We start from the raw sequence: 10,446 nt of genomic DNA on the forward strand, positions 1-10,446 counted from the left end.
AACGCATTTAATCGATTAACATAAGTATTAATCGATTAAAATGAGTACAACGGCTAGTTTTTCAAATCTGAAATCCCCAACGGTCAGTGTTAATCGATTATTCTCAGGACTAATCGATTAGCTAATCGATTATTATACACTTTAATCGATTATTCCAGTGGCACTTGGGTTTTCAGGTCCAGCCTCGGTTTTAATCGATTAAAACTAGGTTTAATCGATTAAAACAGAATGAGGACGAAACTCAACAGCATTTAAATGTAAATTACAATAATCGGTCCTAATACATTTGTGAGTACTACTTCATCAACTTTGATTATTACAAAAGCTTTATAAAGATACATAAATCTTCAATTTGTCTTGACTTGTGCAACTCTGTTCATCATCAAAACTTCATAGATGATTTTTGCCAACACCGCCGTTCATCTTAACGGGGCACGCTTACCTAGAACCACTAGTGCAAAAATAGCGTATAACGTCACGCGTTCAACGTCTAACCACTCAATAGCCAACGTTAAAAATGATCGGTGGCAATTTTGTAAATAAATGCAATTATTAAACGTCGTTTAGAATTATAATTCGACGTAAAAGAATATAAAACATTGAATGTCTCAACGTTAGACGTCAAAAGGTTAGTGAATTCAATAAAAATTTGAGCGGGAAATTGAAAATTCATTCACTTTATCTTAGCGCGAGACCCTATTTTCTGCTCAAACTTTTCTCAAACAAAATTTGACGATCATCACATGTAATCTTTCTTTCATTTGATACAAATGCATATTAATTAACTACTTTATGTATGATTTTTGTTTTGTTTTCACCGGTTATTTTCGTGTTCTTGTCCTTCATAGGCGCATTCTGGTGGCAACACTTTATTCCGATGAACCCACCTTTTAAAGGTTAGTTTTCGTTTTCGTTTTGAAGAACTTATTTGTTGAACTTGTTTGTTGTTTTTTTTTGTTGAACTTGTTTATTGTTGTTGTTTGGTTGAACTTGCTTGTTGCTGTTGTTTGATTGAACTTGTTTGTTGTTTGTTATTGTTATTTGTTATTGATTTTATATTACCGTTCATAGTTCTGCTTTTCAGGTATAGTAGAGTTGTAAAAAAGGATTACAATTAATTTAAAAAAATAAAAAAAAATTGATTAACGTTGTATATTGAAAAAATTGGATGTTAAATTAATGTCGTATATTGAGAAAATTTGACGTTAAATTAACGTCGAATGTTTTAAATTGGACGTCAATTTAACGTCTCCCAATATGACGTCGTTCTCGAATTTGACGTGAAAAGCCAAAAAGTATTTGACATTGTATGATGTTTCTATACTAGTGAACCCTTCGCCAAGACTTTCAATAAAAGGACCGTTGTACTCGTCTTGAGCCGGTCACAAAGACAAACCATCGGCTCTGATATCACTATTGGGTCTATCGAGGAGGAGGTTGATGGAGGTCGCACTCCATACAAATTTGATGTGCATTAAAAATGCAGTATAGTGCTAGGAAGTGACTCCTAGGTCGTCTCTCAAGGACCAAATGTGGTTCAGGTAATAGGTCGAACACGTAGTGGGGGGTTGATGAAGAGTTTGTGAATGCGGATGAACTTAAATAAGACACAAATGCAAATAGAAATGTAAAAACGGGTTCAAATACAGAATAAAAATGGTTTGTCATTAATTCAATTACATGCTTCCAATCACAGATTAACGACAATTATACACTACTCTGATCCAAATCCAACACGAATTACCCAACTAAGCGAAGGGTAATTCGGTCTTCAAAATTACAAACTAGGTGAATGCAATGCACAAATTCAATCAGTCCTGGACCATACAACCTAATCAACTAAGCGAAGATTAAACACCGATGAGGCAACTAAGCGTATACCCAATCGCAAGCACAAAACAGATCGAATATTGAGCCAAATCAGAGTATCGACATGACAATTAAAGTGCAAGAGTCTCATGAATATACCACTCTAACCTCTAATCCAACATGAATGAATCAACTAAGCGAAGACAAATCATGCTATCATAACCGCGAACTAAGCGAACACAATACATCCATTCGATCCAATGTTTTCTATACAGATTGATCAACTAAGCGAAGATGCAATCACCAATTGGGCAACTAAGCGTATACCCATTGCAAGACCATAATAAAATTTCATACAATGTCACGCAGAGCAGTATAAACATAAGTACAGTCCAAAAATCTCAAGGAAACAATGTAATTTTCCTAGTGTCCAACCAAAACTTAATTAAACTTCCATCAAATGAAATTAAATGCAACAAAACATATTACAATGAATAAAAATGAAATTTATACAGTAAAAACGAAACTGTTACAGTAAATACGAAACTACTACAGTAAATACGAAAATACAGAAAAATGAAAATACAGAAAACAATAAATACAGAAAACAGTAAAACAGAAATTAAAATTACAGCAATACATAATTATTGCAGTACAGAAAATACAGAATTACAAAATTACAGCAGTACAGAAAATAGAAAATACAGAAAACAGTAAAATAGAAAATAGAATTTGCAGAATACCGAAACAGAATCAGATTTGCAGAAAACAGAAATTGCAGAATATCAGAAACAGAATACAGAAACGAAAATACAACAGTAATATAGAAAACAGTAAATACAGAAAACAGAAAAACAGAAAAACGAAAATACAGCAGAATTTAATTACAGCAGCATAAAATATCTTAAATTACAGAAACAGAATACAGAAACAAATTTATTCATCATCAAATATCTTAAATTACAAGAGAAAGGAAAAGAAATTGGAACCAGAATTGAAGTTGGAAAGGAAACCTTAGCATAGCTTCTACAAAACACCCCTTAAAGGGGGGAAGAAGAAGAACTTTCCTACTCTACATTTTTTTGAACGTAAGAACCCAAGGAAGAAGAAGTTCCCATTCCAATTCTGATTTTTGGTCTTAAAGACCTAAAATTCCAATTATGCCCTTTCCATTTTGGCCTAATTACAAATTTGTCCCAAATTACATTGAAATGGAATTCAAATGCAAATTACAATGAAATAAAATAAGAAAAATTGCAATATAAATGATGTGACATCTCTCTTTAAGTCCCAAAATAAAATTCTAAAATTGCCCTAAAAATAATAATAGGAATAATTAAGCTCAAATAATTCAAATTAATTAAAGGCTTAAATGCTTACTCCGTCCTCATATTAAGAGGTGAATTTTTGTTTAGTACCCGGTTTTAAAAATGAAGACATTGAGTCCTTATGTTATGAAAAGTATATGAATAAGGTCGACAAAGAAAGAACAAGTTCAACAAATCATCAAAGAAAAAGCTGAACAAGAGAGAGAAAAAGTTGGACGGCAAAAGAGAGAAGAGAAAAAGTACGGCCACATCAACATGGACTTAACACCGTTGCTGTCAACTTAACGGACATGACCTTATTCATACACTTTTCATAACATAGGGACCCAATGTCTTCATTTTTAAAGCCGGGTACTAAACAGAAATTCACCTCTTAACATGAGGACGAAGTAAGCATTTAAGCCTTAATTAAAATATGAATTATTGATCAAATTAAGCCCAAATAGCAAAATTAAGATAATAATGGACAATTAAGAACAATTCACTAATTAATTTCGGTGCGAAAAGCTAAGTGAATAATAGAAATAACTGACTCATCAGAGGTTCACTGAGGAGACACAAACACCAATGAGATATGAGCACAACCATATAAGGGATTGACACCACTCTCTACCCAAAACCTTAAGGCAATGGGTTAATGAGTCTTTCACCTTTATATACTCATTTTTATCCAATGTGGGACTAGACTCACACTTGAATTCCCAACAGTTCTTCTAATCTCATTATCTGTAGTATTGTTTTCCTTGTTTCCCATTGTTCACCGCCGACTACCGTCCGTTGCCATCTCTGTCAGCACAATTTAGTTTGGCGACCAGCAGATCTAGATCGCCTCCTCAAGTGGTGACCAACCCCGCCAGAATCAGCGCAAACCTCTCATCCACGCGCCACCTATCTCCAACCAGATCTCGGGCACATGTTCGTCACACGCCACCTTCCCGGTGTCAGAATCACACTACACCATTGTCGGTTGTGTCGCCAAACCTCCCTCTCTATTCTAAACCTCTATAGCAGCCACACCATAACAAAAGTCATGCGGTATTGTGCTAGCTTTTCGCGACACCCTTTCAAGCATCCATCGCAAGTGGATTGTGAATTCGCCCTTGCGACAACCCCTTGCGACCCAAGAGGCATCAACCAAAGAAAATAATTGAGAAATCCCAATTTCTCAACAAAACCTTAAAATCAAAAATCCCCAAATTTTTTTATGTTTTTGTTCTACAAGTCAAATCCATGGAGACCTCTATCATTGTTTTCCAGTTCTGAAGCTATGAATATATCTAGTGTGCAAGAAAGTAATTCGGTTTGGAGTCACTAGCGGGAAATGTAGTCCCCTTGTCAAATCCACACAATGTCTCTCAATGAAGGTCACATGATAACGGGTGATTTCACCGTTATTTGAGAGTAAATTTTGATAACAAATGAACCCTTTTTGACTTAGAAACTTGTTTGTTCTCTTGTTTTTAGTTTATTTTGATGAATAAGAGATTTGAGGTTATAGTTGAAGATTTTATCACTAAATTCCCTTCATTTTGTAGGAAACTGGGATGAATTGGAAGAGGAGTTAAATGTCAACAAGTTGGAACCTAGAAATGACAGAAAGAGCATCAGAAGAGAAGGTTGCTAAAGGTCGCATGATGCTCGGGCGCCCTCTTATGGGGCCCTCAGCATAGGAGCCTCGCAGTCACGCTTAGGCGCCCTCTTTGGGATGCTGAGCGCCAACTGATATGTAACGTCTCACGCCTAGGCGCCCTAAGTGGGGCGCTGAGCGGTGTCAACATTGGCCCATGATCCAATTCATCCCTATTTAAGGATTTGCTCAACCTAAAAAGAGTATCTTTTGACAGAATTAACACAAATTCAGATTTTCTTCAATTCACTAGAGGCAGAAGTGGATGCGGAAGCTCTCATCTTCAGTTTTTAGGGTTTTTTCTATCTTTTTCATTCCATTTTTCATCTAGTTTCTCCATGACGATGGGGAACTAAACCTTATTTGTTGTTGGGGGATAATGTAACCTTGTGAACTCTCATGTATTTGAATTGATTTTAATTACATATGCTTCTTTCATTAATTGTTAGGGTAATTCTTCTTTGCTCAATGCTTGTTATGTTTAACTCATTCATGGCATGATGTATGATTTGCATGAGTATCTGGAGATATCTTACAATTCAGGTTCTGGAGAATTACTCCCAAAAGCAGTATTGCTCAGGGATGGGTGTATGAGTTTTGGTCATCTTAACCTCTTAATCGTAATGCAAAATTAATCATTAGGGATGCAAGGGATTGTGGTCTAGTAATTAAGGATAGACTTTCTTCGCCGAGGGATCAGGTTTTAAGTAATTTAGAGAGTGATGTTAACAATTGAATGAAGAAGATGAATTCATATATGCATGAGAGTAAACTAGGTGAAATCTAAACCCCAACAACATATTCATACCATATTCAATATCATCCATTCGCATTTGTGTTTCTTTTTCAATTGGTCAAAAGTGCATTCATATTTACTTTCTTGTTTTGCATTCAAAATTCCAAATTGTTCTTCAAAAGTCTTAATTAGTTAAGTAATTACATAACTATCTAGTGCTGTGAGTCTCTTGGGAAACAATACTTGGTCTTACCATTTATTATTACTTGATATGATTCGGTACATTTGCCGATATCTTAACATCACACTTCTTCTTTACCCTCTTGCAGATTAACCTTTTTCCCTTTAGTGTTAAAATTGTCAAATTTGAATGAGCTTCAGGATGTGTGTAAGTTTCACCTTTTTCGATGGGTGATAGAGAAAATTAGGATACTATGAGTCTATATGGTCTTCCTTTGAAGAATTCAGGTTGTGATGATATTCCATTTGCTTTCCGGATCGACTCCTTAGTCTCAATAGTTTTGTCACTCAACAACCATATGTGTCACTCGTAATAGCATCAATACCAGCATCATAGTCTTCTTCTTCCCTGCATATGGGTTCTTATTGCCTCTCAAATTTTGTCAAACCCTTGCATCTCTTGTGGAAAAGTCTTTTGAAGAGCCAGATCTTCCACTTTCACGGTATGTCATCGATGCATCGTCAATTTCATTCTTTACCGTGAAGGGAGTATGTGTCAGCTACTGTAGGCCCCATCAGTCAGTGTACAATCCCTGTAGTTTATCGCTTTCAGCCACTATAGGCCCCATCAATTACTGATGGTAATTTATTCCCTGTAGTTTGTTGCTTTTAGCCATTACTGGCCTCATCCTTACTTTATGGCAATTTAGTCCCTGTAGTTTATTGCTTTCAACCACTATAGGCCCCATCAGTTAGTGATAGCAATTTAGTCCCTGCAGTTTGTCGCTTTTAGCTACTGCAGATCCCGTCCTTACTTGATAGCAATCTAATTCATGCAGTTTATTGTTGTCTACCACGGTTGGTCGTCATCCACTTTTGATGGAAATCTACTTTATTAAATTCATCCTAGTTGTCCATTGATATCCAATATTATTCTCCATAAGTTGTTGGGAGTTGTTCGTCAATTTGTGTTTCCACTTTTGCTATCTATTACCTACTGTCATTTGTTTGTCGCACACTCTTAAAGACGGGTCATATATTTCAGAAGGAGTCTCTTTGGTTACGCTGGTTTGTAGTCCAATTTGGTTTATAGACATTCTGTAACACCCCACTTTTTAAGGTGTCACGGTGTAAAAAATTTTCTTCAAAATATTTCCATAAGACAATCCTTTAATACAATCAAACTTTATTTGATTAAAACATTGAAGCAAACCATAATTATAAACGTTGTCTGTTCAAAACGACAATATCAATTAATCTTTTTTACAATAAAATACCAAGTTTGAAAACTTTTAAATAAAATAAATGATCATTCTCGAAATAAAGATCCCAACTCTCACGTCAGCTACTTCGATTCAGTCTTAACTGCAACACAATCTACTTCGATACAAGTACGATCATCGTAGGTGGAAACCACAACCACAACATGCAAGGGTGAGCAACCAAAAATATGATAACACACAATATATAATAATTATATTAACTACAGAGTATATAACTATAGAACATATTCCATCACAACATTAATATCACAGCCAATCCATTTATGACCCAATGTTGTTTCCTTGTACTGTGTCGCCATTACCTGTTATCACTAACAAGAACCTGTTCTCACTAACAGGGCAATTCAAGTTGTCTTCCATCGCAACTTCCGACATATCTCCCCGACTTCTCAAGGAATTACGAGTAAAAACTTCGATTAGGCGTACCCACCGAGCACTATACTCACACGAGCCGAAGTCATTTTGGGCGAGACATTCACATCCCCCGTGGTGGGAAGTGACACTCGAATCACTTTCTCTAAATGAGAGTCCAACACAATATCACCGTAGCTCAGTACGAAAAGTTCATCCATGACCGACCACAGTACAAGGAAATAACATAGTTTCATATTCACATCACAAATTCATACATATTTTCAACAACTAGCATTGCTCACCAATCACAATATTTATTTCACAATTTTGAATAATATTATATTCATAATCGCTTCACTCATTCACCACAAGAATCCTAAGCATGATTCCCAAAATTTATAACACAATTCATACATAGTCTCCACACCATATATCAACCCATCAATCCCGAGGTTTAAACGCAATTCTAATTATATTACATACACACTCAGTCTCAATCATAAGTATTATCTCATCACGACATAAAGTACCAAAGTAATTATTTAATTCAATTGAATAACACCATAATACAATCAACTTCAAGTGGTCTCATATGACATACAAAAGAACATCCGTGATGAGTCAATATTTTCTCAATTTCACTTAGCTTATTGTACCGAATTTAATCAAAGAATTGTGCTTGAATGTCTAGTATTTTCCCATTTTTGCTAATTGTGCTTAATTTGATCAGAAATTCTTATTTTAATTAATTTAAATTATCTGAGGCTAATTATTTGCATTATTAATTGTAGGGAAATTGTTGAATAACATTTTGGGACATTTGGAAGAACATTCATTTGAACACGGTGTTATTTACTTGGAAGAAGCTAGGTTGCATTAATTTATTTTGTGTTGAATAGAAAAAGATGTGCTGATTCGTGGAGACTTGAGCTGGAATATGCTGTTTGGTTTGGCTAAAAAAAAGTAGAAGAAAGCACGTCAGTTTCGTTTGGAGAGCAGCTTCATTTTCTTTTGTTGGGCTTCTAGTATGTCACGGCCCAGAGATCAAAGTGTTTTGTTGGCTGAAGAAAGCACATGTGTGCTTAGAAAAAGAGAAGTTGCCACCGAGAAAAGAAACTTCACTTTCATTTAATGAACGGGTGCACCCAGCAAATTAAAAAGCACGAGAAGGAGGTGTGAGCATCCACTAGGCTTTCGCTCCAGCACGGTCACGGTCCAAAGCACACATCAGCACACAATTGATTCCAACAGCTCATCACGGTCCAACAACTATCTTCACGCACGCGGGCAGCAGCTTTTAAGAGGGGTGGCGTCTAGCAATTCACGCGGACTCATCATCCAGCAGACAACAACACACGGCCTGCACTCATTCAATTCTTTATCCATAGGGTCCATGAGAGGAACTTTGGACAGCAAGGCTACGAAAGTGGTGTGCATACGTGGAGAAAGGAGGGGGTGGGGTTTAGGGCAGCAGCCGCGAGGTGCAGGGGATTCATCATTTTTTGGTTTAGAGAAGAAAGCCACCGAGAGGGAGGAGAACTGCATTTTTACATTTTTGCTTATGGAAAAAGACGTAACTTGATTTTATATTGCAAGCTACACATGGTCCAGCCGCAACACTTATTTTAGTTTTTGGCTTTTGAACGCTGTTTTAGAGGGGATAAAGGAAGAGCTTACGTGGATTCCTTTTTGCTGATTTCTCATTGCCATTTTCATTTGGTTTTGTGCACTTTTGATTGAAGCTTGGGTTCAGCTACTGTCACGTTCATTTATATATTCCATAAATTAGAATTTTGCTTTGCTTGCACGTTGTTAAGCTGGGAATAGAGAGCTTCTTAATTTCATTTTGGAGTGTTTTTTCTTTCTTTTAATTTGTGCTGCACGGGAACGACCTGGAAGAAAGAGTACACGCCGCCACCCACCTTTTGGATTCACTTTATTGTGCTGTTAGAGGTTGAAGCAAAATGACTCATTTCATTTTTTATTCTACTGTCCAAGCATTTATTGTTTTCTTTCTAAGTGTTGTTCGGTGATGATTCATGAGGAATGTTTGTTTAATTTTTCATTGAATGAAAAGTGCATTTTAATTTAGTTGGAAGCCGTGCATACTGTTACGGTCTGAATGGAATCCTTGATTACACTATTTCTTTTAGAAAGTAAAGGTCGTGCTTCATTACTTCCTTGTTGCACGGTGTATTTAAATTGATTCCAGGAGATAAAAAATGGGAGGAGATGTGACGCTGATTTGATTTTGGAAGAGGAGAGTTCATTTGGCTCGAGTACATGGTGACACATGGAAGGAGCTCTCAGCTTCTTTTATTTATTTCTAGTTGTTCCGTGATGGATGTGTTTCCTCTATATGACTATAATGTGCATTTTCTTTGCTAGCTGAATGTTGCAATTTAATAGCATTAGATTAGTTTCTTTATTGACCTGTTGCATTCAATCTGTGTTTTCAAGTTAACGCAAGCTCGATTTTTAGTTTGCTTAAAATAGGATCATTCACTTTACTGCTTTGATTCACTTTAATGTTATCTATTTTATTCGGTGGTGTTCATTAAGTTGTAATGTTAGATTTACTGTTCAATCATTTTAATTTTGTCTTTACATGAGTTTTCATTTAGTTCAATTCGAATCACAAAAACACTTCCAAAACAACCCCCCACTACGTGTTTGATCTGAGATTCGAACCACATTTGGTCCTTGAGAGACGACCTATGAGTCACTTCCTAGCACTATACTGCATTATTTCTTGCAATCAAATTTGATGGGCCGCGACAGCCCGCATCAATCCGATAGTAGTCAAACATGACAAGCAAATAAAGCACAACCCGTTAGGATTTAATTTTCTTCTCTTTGAGTAAAGAGAAGTTAACGCCACTGCATTCCGTTCACTGAGAAGAATCCCTCTACTTGCCCACACTTCCTTTAAATCTATAATTACATTAATGGGACCCACCCAACCACCAAGGGAGCTTCGCCTTTATCTCTGCATGAGAGATTCACACATGTAACCTTTAAACCAATAGTTTCATCTTTGAGAAAAATGATAAAAACCCAACGTGGGTCCCGCACCTAGTATATATGGATCTTGATATTTTAACAACTAATTTTAACAACTTTTTGACA

The sequence above is a fragment of the Vigna angularis genome, chromosome 5, assembly GCF_016808095.1.
Source record: "Vigna angularis cultivar LongXiaoDou No.4 chromosome 5, ASM1680809v1, whole genome shotgun sequence".
Classification (NCBI taxonomy): domain Eukaryota; kingdom Viridiplantae; phylum Streptophyta; class Magnoliopsida; order Fabales; family Fabaceae; genus Vigna; species Vigna angularis.